The sequence below is a fragment of the Saccostrea echinata genome, unplaced genomic scaffold (genome assembly GCF_033153115.1).
Source record: "Saccostrea echinata isolate AGI-Se365-2 ecotype Australia unplaced genomic scaffold, CSIRO_AGI_Sech_v1 ptg000036l, whole genome shotgun sequence".
Taxonomy (NCBI): Eukaryota; Metazoa; Mollusca; class Bivalvia; order Ostreida; family Ostreidae; genus Saccostrea; species Saccostrea echinata.
In genome coordinates, this window is record NW_026889785.1 from 6791022 (window position 1) to 6805192 (window position 14171).

At 33.1% G+C, this 14171-nt stretch overlaps 1 pseudogene; it reads left to right on the plus strand.

Moving 5' to 3' along the window:
* Nucleotides 1-394: 394 nt before the first annotated feature.
* Nucleotides 395-3803, plus strand: LOC133199948 (uncharacterized; annotated as a pseudogene).
* The last annotated feature ends 10368 nt before the right edge of the window (nt 3804-14171 follow it).

Here is a 14171-nt window from a genome sequence, read left to right on the forward strand (position 1 = left end):
ATGTGTGGGAAGTTCAAAGATCCTATAATTGTCATGGGTGATTTTAATAGAAATCTGAAAGATAATAAGTCTTTTGTTGAATATTTGAATCAAAAGTATTCATTCAGACAGCTTGTGCAGGAGAATACTACAGATTATGATACTTTACTAGACCAAATTTATACAAACGTAAACCCTGAATATATACTGGATGTGGGCACTTTGGAAGCATATTACTCTGACCATTAGCCCATTTATATAAATCTTTCACAATGACATATTTTTAAATGTTTGTCATTCTTTAGAAAATTTCAAGTAAGTGCTAGTAAGTATAGTTTCTTTTTTTAGCAAATTATTTTTGTTAACCTTTACATTTAAGTAAGGCATGCATATTAAGATATTGCTTTCATTACAGATGCCAACATTACAAGCCTTGTTTAAGATGAAGAGGGAAGGCCCTTACGTCCCCCCAATTAGTGTAAAAGTATGTGGCGTGTCCAGAGAGAAAGATTACATCAATGCAAATGGGGAAGAAAAGAAATTTGTGATCCTAGGTGTAGCTGATGCTACAGTCCCTGAAACGTTCTACTTTCCCATTTTTCCGTTCGCTCAGCGTGCGTTCACCGTTCGTTCAGCGTGCGTTCACCGTTCGCTCTCCGTTCACAGTTTTGCGTTCAGCATTCACCGTGCGCTCGCGTTCACAGTTCACAAAGCGTTCACCGTTCGCTCTTCGTTCGTTCACTTTGCGTTCACCTTGCGTTCAGCGTTCACTTATCGTTCAGTCTTTATTGCCATTCGGAACTCCGAAGTGAAAGGACTTATCTTTTTTTAAGTAAGGATTTACAGGTTTTTAATTTGATAATTAACATATCGTGTTTAAAGAATTATAATTATCAGAAATACGAAAATATTTATTTCTACCACATTTTTTTTTTCAAATAATACAGAAATACATGTTAGAACAAATTCTGACGATTATAAACAGTACTGTGGATATCCAGTAAATTAAATATCTTTAGAGCGAATTAAATCGATAGTGTGGATTGAAAAAAAAAATTTATACGGTAATACATTATAGAATTTTTTTCTACTTTACATATATAAAGTCTTTAATTGGAGAGAGAGAGAGAGAGATGCCTTTATAACATGGTTATCATTAATATAGCCAAAGTGATTCTCCAGTAATGATATTTTTCACCGTATCTTTATATGTTTGCCATTCGATATGATTAAGAGCCCCCTTTCCCCTAAATCAGTTACTTAGTTAGTACATGTATGTCCAGTATATTTTAATTAACATTTAAAAAGAAGTTAATGTGTTTTGTAGCACAAAAAATTCAGTCTCAAAACAAACATGCATCTAAACAAAGTATTTAAACAATAGTAGTTCAAAATATACATGTGCCGGCGGTGATATTTTAAATTGGCAGGGAATATGTTTCAATTCAAGCGGTTTAATCATTCCAAGTGTTTATTCCCAATGTATTTTATTCATTTATTATTTTTTAGAAGCGTTGGAATCAGATCTAGAAATGATCAGAAAAAATGTTTAACTTAAAACTTCTTGGAAATACTAACACTTTGCCTTCGGTGTGACGAGACGTTCACACCTGCACAGGGTCGAATGATTTTGATTGACAGGTCAAGCACGTGGACTTCGTGTCAACTTACCGATTATGACTGTAAAACAAATGGATTTGTTGATAAAAATGGTTACTTTCATTGCCTGATATATTTGGAAAAAAAAATAAGAAATTTTGTTTGGTATAGGTACAAATATTTGAGGAAGGGGGGGGGCTAAAACCGAATCTCTTTCTCTCTCTCTCTCTCTCTCTCATTTGTCTATTTAATAAAAACTATGACAGCATATTACTTAAATATCAAGTTGTGAAAATTTAATATATAACAAATAACATGAATGCCTCTTTGTATCATCTTGTCCGAGTATAATCACGGCCGGGAAATGTCTACAGATACATGTATAAGTCTGCTCAATAAATCATCATAAAAAATAAAACTGACACATAAGTATATTATTGCATTAAAATTTTAAAGTACTGGCGTATTTATGCAATACGTCCAGATACCTTTGTAAAATATGTATATTTTTTTTTTTCATTTTTTTTTTTTACACGGAATCGCCTTGGCACGGAAATATATATATGGTTGTTATAACCGTTGTAATTCATTCTATAAGTCCGTAGTTTGCTCTTCTAAAATCCACATTATTTATAATGATTTTATATATCAAATAAGAATAAACATATTTATTTTACAACTAGATTACTACAGCGTTCGGTAAGAATTACAATGTTTTACAGCGATAAAAATCGTGTTATTAAAAAGTTGAATTTGAACATCGTACATATCTGCAGAAAATATTGTAAGAAACTTAAATTAATAATTTTACTTAATGTGCATGTATCGTCTTTCTTAGGACAATTTTCATTGATTTGTTTATTTATTTATTATTCATTTATTTTTTAGCAAAAGGCATACATACAATAGAATAGTTTCAATGCAAGGAAGAGATCAGAGGCATTCGGAATAAATCGTTCATCTTGCGTTCACCGTTCGTTCGCCGTTCACTTTGCGTTCGCGTTTGCGCTCCGTTCGCGTTCTGCGTTCGCTCACCGTTCACCGTTCACACATCGTTCACCAAGTTGTGTTCAGCGTTCACACATCGTTCAATCACCGTTCGCTCTGCGTTCGTTCAGACTTCGTTCACCGTTCGTTCAGCGTTCGCTCACCGTTCAAGTGGGAAAGTAGAACGTTTCAGGGACTGTACAATGGCCGTAAAATGTACACTATATGACCTAACCAAAATGAAGGACCTGGAGGAAGAAAAATCGGCTATGTTGTTCAACACCATCATCAAGGGTGAGAATGCCATAACCTTGACTTCGAAATCAAAAGTATCGAGGATTGGGCCTGTTACTGTCTCAAGAAATCGAAAATATGGCAAAGGAGATGGCCAATTCCCCAGCCTCTACAGAGGTGACTCTGAAAGAGGTGGAGAAATCACCTGTGAAATCGACGATCTCTATCCGGGGACAGGTTGTTGCTGTAAGTGTATTATGTTTACATTTTTGTATCAGTCTTCTCCCTTATTAAAAAAAATGCTTTTATTCACATATTGCTTATCACAATCACCTGATAGCACAACCAAATTAACTGGTTGACCATTGATACTAAGTTATAAATAATTGCATTCTACAACTACCGTCAAGGGAAAAAACAATTTTAAACACTGCCTTAGTTTATAGTTTTACCTTTTGTAGGAGGAAATTGCCAGGACAGTATCTGTTGGGGGGAGAGATGTAAAGGTTAAAGCTGTCACCTTAAAGGATGCAACAGGAAAATGTAAAGTGTCCCTTTGGAAAGAGTTTGCAGAGAAGGAAGTGGGCATTGGTCAGCACATTAAAATAACAGTTGTGCAGACTTACAATAATGAAAAGTCCGTCTCGACTACAGCAAGGACGGAAGTTAAGGTATAATGAATATTGTAAACTTTGATATTTTCTCTTTTTTCTGTTTGAAAAAATTCATGCACACAATTGGGAAGAATTTGGTAATACTTTTCCATTTTTTTTTCAGACTGTGGAGACCCAAGTGAGCTGCAGCTTTCAGAAAGCATCATGGCTTATAATTTGGAGGAAAATGACCTCTATCTTGTCATTGATGATGGGGAAGTCTCTGTGAACAAGATGGCCACATTCCTTGGTTGTAAAGAGAAGCGTATTGAAGAAGCCTTACTGACAAAATTGCCAATAAGGGTGTCCATTACAGTGGACAATGAGGAAATCACTCGAATTTCTTGCTAATATTTTCCTTGTGTTTTGGCTCGGACACAAAACTTACCAAGAGTTCAATAACTTGAAGGCCATAAATGATTCTGTACATTCATCGCTGTAATACATCTAAACAGTGTTTCAGTGTCATATTTTACAAGTTTTCATTGATTTGTGAGTTAGATCTTGAGATTTTCCTTTTAAAAGGTCCCAACTGTTTATTAGATATAACTTGTAAAATGTTGTGTTACCAGTTCTCAAAGAATCTACATTTTCTTTTCTGTAGTACTTCATTACATGCAAAATTATACTGTATAAGTATGTTGTGACAAGTAAGGAATGCATTTTTTTTTTAGATCATGAGATTTCCCTTTTAAAGAGTCCCAACTGTTTATTAGACATTACTTTTAAAATGTTACATGTATGTTACCAGTTTTCGAAGAATCTACATTTTCTTTACTGTAATACTTTATTACATGTGACATTACTAGATGAAATCCCGCGCAAGCGCGGGGAATTGAATTTATGGAATTTATCCCCCCCCCCCCTTTTGCAAAAACTTGACACACAATTTCATTACTTGATGTTTATTATGAAACCTGTTATACTATGTTATGGATATATTGCATGTATGCTCTTATTTCATTTCCGTCAAGGATAAATTAAAAGCAGCGAATATGCACATTTTACTGCCGATAAATTGATTTGGGGGGGGGGGGGAGGGGGGTAAAAATTCACAGGTACTCGTGTTTTGCTTTATAAATATGTATATACCTTATTGATATGTAAAAAATGTACTTTACCTTTTTTACATATCAATAAGGTTCATACATATATATAAACCAAGACGCAAGTATCTGTGTAAAAATTAGCTTTTAACGCCCTATGAATAGGCCGAGTATTCAAACAAAAAAAAACAAAACAAAACAAAAAAAACAAAAAAAAGCAAAAACTGAAATGTATTGATTAAAGCACAGAATTTTACAGCCTCAATTGTATTTTGAACAATATCTTATTCATTAATTTTCTCTTTTCATGTAAGCAGTGAGGAATATATACACATTTTACCGATAAATTTATTAGGAAAACCTACAGTACTAAATACATGTATATGTAATAGACTTTCGATATATAAATATATTCACAACTTATAGTGTTATCAATGATTTACCATTTTTTCAATGACCATTCACACATTAGCTCTTTTTATGTTCCTACAGCTATAATTGTCTCGTTTTTCTTTTTAACATCGAGCTCGATGCTATATGATGTTCTTGAAGCTTCCGTCAATATCAAGATCGGTGAATGACAAAAATAATTTGCACATTTTCCTTTTTAATCGGTTATCACAACTTATTTCTTTTATGTCATTTAAATCAAGTTTTGATTGAATAATTCAGTGATGACGTTTTATGAAATAAATACGCTTTTGATTGTTGTCAGTTTCATAAAAATTGCCTGAAACTTAGATCCGCCAACCGGAAACGCCACCATACTCACGTTTTTGCTATTTCATGGCTGTTTATAGAAAATAAAAGTAGACTTTTAATTTAATGTACGATACTTACAATGCGAGTGAAATCTAAATATAGTTTACGGACATCATATTGTATCTAGTATATTCTCAGAGGAGTAAGTGAACACTCTGGTGCATCCGGTTCGGAGTTTATTTGCAAAATTTATTAATTTATAAGTATAGATATTATATAAATATGTAGTGACAAGTAAGGAATGCATTTTTTTAATTTACTATTTGTGTGACTCAACTATGATTGAGTTGATTTTTCTGTTCTTCTTTCTGATTGGTTAAGGATACAAGGTAGCTACAAGTCAAGTTTTTTTTTCGGGGGGTGGGGGTGGGGGTGGGGGGGTTGTGTTCTAAAATTAAAACTTGTTTAAAGGAGAAGTTGAAATTTTTCATTCACTTCCTTTTCCAATCAATTTTTATAATAATTTGCTTGTGAGTGTGTCATTGTTGGTATTAAAACAGAATTAAGTGGTAGTGTTCTTAATTAGTTTCATGAACTCTTAGTTTTGAGCAATGTATTCCATTAAGTTTTCCACCTAAAATCATCACAAGATCAATTCCCATGTATTAAAAATGCTTATTTGACTAGGAAGGATGATATGTTGATTTCGATTAAACTGAATAGAGTTCTGTCACATCTGTTCTACATTTGAAAACGTGTGTGAAATCCAGTAATATTTAAACATTCTGAATACCTCTCAATTTTAAGATGACAAATGTTTCCTTATTGTAAAGCTTGTTAAGAAAATTTCACTTTTTCATACATGTAAAATTTAGGCATGAGCATGTTTTTTTTTGTTTTTTTGTTTTTTTACTTTTTTGTATTTGTAATTCACGTACTGAGTAGTTGTACAAGATTTTTTTTTTCATATTGAGCAGTAAGATGCATAGTTATGCTGTTTTGTCTTAAACTTGATTTAAATGAAGTTCACACAAATATTTTATTATAAAACATAACTTGAAGCCAAATATTTTTGGTAAACTATGAATACACTTGCAATTTTAGCTAGTCAAAAATGAACTCCTTGTGAAAAATCTAGTCATAGACTTTCATTTTTTGTTGTTGAACTTTGTATTAATGTAGCAGATTTTATTAGTGTCTGCTTTCAGTAGGAAATAGAATTATAGATATCTTTCTAGTATAGTACCTTAGATTGTAGTTTTCATTTTTATTTGTTTGTTTAATCTGTAGATTACCATTTATTCCTTTCTCTTTTGATACTCCATCCTTTCCTTTCAGGGAGGAATTATTTTTAACAATTTTTTGAGTTTTTTTAATGTGAAATGGTATAGTGATTTTCAGGGGGAAAGTCAACTGCAAGTTCTCTTTCTTAAGGTCAGATGACACATTCCTTAATTTGTATCTCTTGGTATTTGTGATTTCTAAACTGTTTTCAATATGTTTTAAGAAATAAGTACACTAAAAATTGTGACGTTGGCAATTCGAAAGATTACCCATAAGGATTATATAAGGAATATCACACTCTGGTATCTTGCCCGGTAACGTACGTTAATTTTTTGTGAGGAAACTTCTTCACGTAGCAATACTTCATTGACAAATTCTTGAGGAAAATTATATATTTTGGAGGAACGTGTCATCTGACCTTAACTGCCAGTTTAGTTGTACAAGTTTATATTGTATTTCTTGCATTAAAAGAATAAAAATAATTTTTCATATTTTCTCATCATTAATTTTGATATCAGTTTGTTGTTAAAAAGACCTCAACACAGGTCCACATGATACATTTAGAGTCATATCAGTTTGTTGTTAAGAAGACCTCAACACAGGTCCACATGATACATTTAGAGTCATATCAGTTTGTTCTTAAGAAGACCTCAACACAGGTCCACATGATACATTTAGAGTCATATCAGTTTGTTGTTCAGAAGACCTCAACACAGGTCCACATGATACATTTAGAATGCATATCAGTTTGTTGTTAAGAAGATCTCAACACAGGTCCACATGATACATTTAGAGTGCATATCAGTTTGTTGTTAAGAAGACCTCAACACAGGTCCACATGATACATTTAGAGTGCATATCAGTTTGTTGTTAAGAAGACCTCAACACAGGTCCACATGATACATTTAGAGTCATATCAGTTTGTTCTTAAGAAGACCTCAACACAGGTCCACATGATACATTTAGAATGCATATCAGTTTGTTGTTAAGAAGACCTCAACACAGGTCCACATGATACATTTAGAGTGCATATCAGTTTGTTGTTAAGAAGACCTCAACACAGGTCCACATGATACATTTAGAGTCATATCAGTTTGTTGTTAAGAAGACCTCAACACAGGTCCACATGATACATTTAGAATGCATATCAGTTTGTTGTTAAGAAGACCTCAACACAGGTCAACATGATACATTTAGAGTCATATCAGTTTGTTGTTAAGAAGACCTCAACACAGGTCCACATGATACATTTAGAGTGCATATCAGTTTGTTGTTAAGAAGACCTCAACACAGGTCCACATGATACATTTAGAGTCATATCAGTTTGTTCTTAAGAAGACCTCAACACAGGTCCACATGATACATTTAGAATGCATATCAGTTTGTTGTTAAGAAGACCTCAACACAGGTCCACATGATACATTTAGAGTGCATATCAGTTTGTTGTTAAGAAGACCTCAACACAGGTCCACATGATACATTTAGAGTCATATCAGTTTGTTGTTAAGAAGACCTCAACACAGGTCCACATGATACATTTAGAATGCATATCAGTTTGTTGTTAAGAAGACCTCAACACAGGTCAACATGATACATTTAGAGTGCATATCAGTTTGTTGTTAAGAAGACCTCAACACAGGCCCACATGATACATTAAGAGTGCATATCAGTTTGTTGTTAAGAAGACCTCAACACAGGTCCACATGATACATTTCGAGTGCATATCAGTTTGTTGTTAAGAAGACCTCAACACGGGTCCACATAATACATTTAGAGTGCATATCAGTTTGTTGTTAAGAAGATCTCAACACAGGTCTACATGATACATTTAGAGTTATATCAGTTTGTTGTTAAGAAGACCTCAACACAGGTCCACATGATACATTTAGAGTGCATATCAGTTTGTTGTTAAGAAGACCTCAACACAGGTCCACATGATACATTTAGAGTGCGTATCAGTTTGTTGTTAAGAAGACCGCAACACAGGTCCACATGATACATTTAGAGTGCATATCAGTTTGTTGTTAAGAAGACCTCAACACAGGTCCACATGATACATTTAGAGTGCATATCAGTTTGCGTGTTTAGAAGACCTCAACACAGGTCCACATGATACATTTAGAGTGCATATCAGTTTGTTGTTAAGAAGACTTCAACACAGGTCTGAATGATACATTTCGAGTGCATATCAGTTTGTTGCTAAGAAGACCTCAACACAGGTCCACATGATACATTTAGAGTGCATATCAGTTTGTTGCTAAGAAGATTATTTGCAAAGAAAATGATAACACGAGATTTTTCTTTAATAAGGAATATATATGCTCAACACCGAATGCTATAAGGGTTCAGTCGGAGATGTTTGGGAGGTCTGATTTAGAAGCAGCAATGAGAAAAGATATCACAATGCTGTTTTTTCTTTTAACCACTCGTGGATATTCACTGTTTTTTAGAAGTATTAATTTTTATACCATTTCTGAATATCCAAACAGTCTTGATAAATATCTGGCAATTCACTCTCAACAATTGTTTTTATCAGTTTGTTTAAAGTGGACTTAGATAATTTTTTTATTAAATCTATAACGTCTTCAATTTTGCTTTCAGTGTCACTACTCGACCCTGTCAGAAGAGATTTCTCTGCACAAGTTGCACACCCAGTGCACAAATAAAGTCCTCGCTCACAAAAGATAGTGCTTAAGTTCTCGATATATTTATCCTTGTATCTGAAAAATTAACTTTGTGTTCCTTATGTGTTTCTTTACTCTTCCAAAACAAAACTTTACGTACAAAATCATGCACGAAGAACGTAAGCTACCGTAATGGAAGTGTAAATAGGCTATATTTTCCGTGCTCTTAATTTCAGGTTATCATTGATTGATTGATTGTACATTGTTTTACGTCCCATTCGAGAATTACTAGTCCTGATTAAGAAAACAAAAAAATTATTTGGAATATGTTGGGATTATCTATACATGAAATCACCAAACCTTTATTTGCTGCAGAATCTATGTAAATCAATTAGATACGCAAAATATGAGTTTTGAGTTAGACCAAAATTAAAATAAGTAGTTTTGGTAATAATATGTTATATAAATATTTCTATGTTTGTTTGTATTAAGAAATAAAAATAAAATATAGAAAAAAAAAAGTTTGGTAATAAAAATTACACACAAGGACAGATTGTTACTTTAGAATTAAAAATTGATTCACAGCAATTTTAGAGATAAAATTATACTTACAGAAATGTGTTATCAAATGGAATACTTTTTCCATAAAATTTACTTTGAAATTAGTGAAAATAACAAAAAGCATCTGACAATACGGGTACTACTAAACAGAGAACTCTAAAGGAGCACAAATGTGGTCCACTTCCTGGTGAGCTTGCAGATGGCAAACAATATACTGTACGTGTACATAAATTGGCGTATTTAAAATTTAGCGCAATTACTGGGTGTGGAATTGTTGGCGAAATCATGAATTCGCGCTATATACATGTCCCTGCTGTATATTGTATTTATAAATGATTTCTTACCGGTATTCATGAATTAGCGCTTCGCTGTCTGCGCCAAAGACGCTAAAATATGAAGCCCGCTTTTTTAAGTACACATACAGTAGACATTTCAAAACTAGTAAGAATATCTTTAACCTGAATAAGAAAGGTAGCTATGTTCGAATCAGTGGAAAAAAAGGTATTATTGTGAGCATAGTTGTATGCGAATTGAAAACCTTCATTCTTTTCAAAACGTTCATACAGGTCAGCAACTTTTTAACTATTCCACTAAATACACATTTCCTGCGTATTCTGAAAGTGGCGGACTTGGATGAAAATGTACAGGTCAAAAGCACATCAGATGTTGAATGTAAATGTGATTTAATACCATACGAAAGAGAATTTGTGGCAATCCTCTTCACTTCAAAAGTTTGGTAGGACACATAATTCAAGACTGAATATATTCATCAAACTATCAAACTCTCTATATACCCAAGGCAAACATTTTGTAGAAAATATAACAAAGGCAACATAAATTTGAATATACATTCAGCATTACATGTATATGTTCAATGCATTTCTTGATAAAAACAAATTTGTACCTTGATATAGGGCTGTATCAAACAAATCATTTGCTGTCGTGGAATTTATACAAGAGGCCCAAGGGCCTTGAATCGCTCTTCTGATAAACTGTACAACCTATCACTTCTATTTGAAGTCTCTAAGTATCCTGTATATTTAGATAAACCCTTGAAATTCCAATTCACACTCTGAGAACCTAGGATGATTCTAAGCCAACTAGTACCTGAGAGTTGCTCAGGTGACCTACTTATCACGTCATTCTCTGAAGACCCGTCAACTAAGTTTGATGATTTCAATTTTTTAAAATTATAACCATTAAATTTCAAAGTAGGTCAACGTGACCTACTTTTCAGTTGTCGTACTCCAAGGACCCAAGATGCATCAACTGACAAAGTTTGATGATTCTAAGCCAATAAATACTTGAAATATTTAATTAAAGCCATAAATTTTCAAAAGTAGGTCACGTGACCTACTTTTCAGTTATTGTACTTCGAGGACCCAAGACGCATCAACTGACAAAGTTTGATGATTTTAAGCCAATTAGTACCTGAAATATTTAATTAAAGCCATACATTTTCTAAAGTAGGTCACGGTGACCTACTTTTCAGTTGATCTACTCCGAAGACCCAAGATGCATCAACTGCCAAAGTTTGATGATTCTAAGCCAATTAGTACCTGAAATATTTAATTAAAGCCATATATTTTCAAAAGTAGGTCACGGTGACCTACTTTTCAGTCGATCTACTCCGAAGACCCAAGATGCATCAACAGAGAGTTTGATGATTCTAAGCCAATTAGTACCTGAAATATTTAATTAAAGCCATAAATTTTCAAAAGTAGGTCACGGTGACATACTTTTCAGTTGTTGTACTTCGAGGACCCAAGACGCATCAACTGACAAAGTTTGATGATTCTAAGCCAATAAGTTCTTGAAATATTTAATTAAAGCCAAGTAGGTCACGTGACCTACTTTCAACTTGTTGTGATTCGAGGACCCAAGACGCATCAACTGACAAAGTTTGATGTTTCTAAGCCAATTATTACCTGAAATATTTAATTAAAGCCATAAATTTTCAAAAGTAGGTCACTATGACCTACTTTTCAGTCGACCTACTCCGAAGACCCAAGATGCATCAACTGACAAAGTTTGATGATTCTAAGCCAATTAGTACCTGAAATATTTAATTATAGCCATATAAATTGAAAAGTAGGTCACGGTGACCTAATTTTCAGTCGACCTACTGCGATGACCAAAGATGCATCAACTTATAAAGTTACATATGTACACTGGTACATATGGTAGCTTTTCTATTTTATGCAGTGATAAGTGCAGCATTACACACATTTCCTAAGTTTTGTGGTTTTAATACAAAATTGACATTTAATATCTGTAACATCTACGGGTCTGAAAATGTGCTTTTAAAACAAAAACAAGGAAAAAAATCCCGATTCAGAAATGGCTCTAATAATATCCCAGTTTTTCATTTTGTAAGCAATGCACGACGCTGAATAATGAGGCATGACTTGCTTGTGTATTCAAGATTGGTATTGATACTTTACTATAAACTATTGACAGGACATAAAAAGAAACGTACAAACAAGAGCCCCATTGGCAACAACGCTCACTTCAGTCACTGGGCCCACTATTAAGAAATAGTTTTTCTAAATTTTGATTGTCGTTTGAGGTCTCAGTCAGTATTGACAAGGGTCATGATATGAGCAACAAAAGACTCATGGGCCACATTGCTCACCTGAGCTGAGCTGAACAAATCAGTTCAGTATTGAAAAGTTTAAATTAAGGAGGGAGGAGAGGGCTTGAATTTAAATTAATAACAGTTTTTGCAAAAACCTATGGCATCATAGGAGGATGGAAATACCTTAAAGGTCAGGAAGGAACATCTAAATCAGAAACAATGTTTTGATAAACAAATTGTTTTGTCTACACAAGTGATTTAATTAATAAATATTGCAACCAAATAATAAAGAATCACAAATTGTGAGTGTTTTTAAGTGGTGTAAACATTAAGAATTTACAATAAACAAGAGATGGTAAAACACTATTGCACCCCCCCCCCCCCCAATAATGGGAATTTATTAAAGTCCAAAGGGTAGAACTCTATCAAAAATTGCGGGATTGTATGCAAAACAGAACTTGACCTAGATATTCCTATGATAAATATGTACACCAAATTTCATTTCAGTATGGGCAACCTCTGCAAAAGAAATGAACGAAAAATGCAAATAATTGGAATTTTTTCCAAGTCTAAGGAGCATAACTCTGTGAAAAATTGTTGTTCATACCCAAAATAAAACTTAAATTGACCTAGGCTAGATATTCTTATGATAAATCTGTTGCCAAATTTCAGTTCAGTATCTGCAACCTCTGTTAAGAAAATGAAAAGAAACTATTGGTGGACTGACAGACAGACAGACTGACCATCCGACCGACAGAAAACAGTAAAGCAATATGCTATCCCTTCTTCTAAGTAGGGCCTAATAAAGAAATAAATAACAAGATACAGAATTTGTTTTATATTTTTTCTAGATGCAAGTTTTTAAGTTCTATTAAACATAACTACCATTAAAACATTCATGAATTCAGAATTGATTAATTAAATGTTTTCAAATAAATAATTCATTAAAATAAGAGTATTCTGTCCCCCTTTTTTGTGGGTGACAATCGATAGAAAATTTTAAAATCGATAGTCACTATTTTTTTTTTCAAATTGTATTTAAATAAAAAGTTTATCTTTGAACATTATCAAAAGACGTTCCCCTATATCTTAAAATGGTACCCTTTCAAATTGTAGCCGGGTGGATTTTTTTCCTGACAAATCTGTGTTTTATCAATCAGCCGATTCAATTTTTACCAAGAATGTTAATTGTAACTTTATTTGAGATATAAAATATTTCAACCAAGACAACATTCACCTTAAACATAAATAGGAATGATCATTATGATATCATCTAGCAAATCACCCACAACGTTTTGAACAGCAAGACAGCCATGTTGGGTGTCTGCTGTAAATACCACACCTGATTATAAAGTCCACGGATGTTTGACCCCATATATTGAGGCATTTATGGAAAGTGCAAATAAATGTTTTAAACTATAAATTTTTTATGTGTCAATATGTAAGATTGTACATAAGCAAATATAAATAAATAAATAGATAAATAAATAAATATTTTTGGTACATGTATGTTAGTCTGAAAGATTTGTATTTAAAGACGTACAACACACTGGGGGAAATAACTCTTGCGATTTCAATAAAACGTTTAACATAACGTTAAATATGACGTTAATTACGAAGCGTCAAAATGACAAGCGATACGATCCCGATGTAATTAATGTAAAAAAAAAGAGGTTTTTATTGTGGTTTCTTTAGGAATACCAAATCCTCTCCTTGATCATTTGCGTAATTGCAATAAATCCCCCCCTCCATAAAAAAAAAGACAGGTTCCTTAAACTTCTTTAATTTAAATTTAGTAAATTAATTCTTTAATATTGTATTTATGATATACACAAAGGCATTTTTTTAATCTAAAAATGTTAATGCTACTCTACATTGCTTTTTCCCGTTACAATCGGGCGCATAACATTGAGAATAAATATTA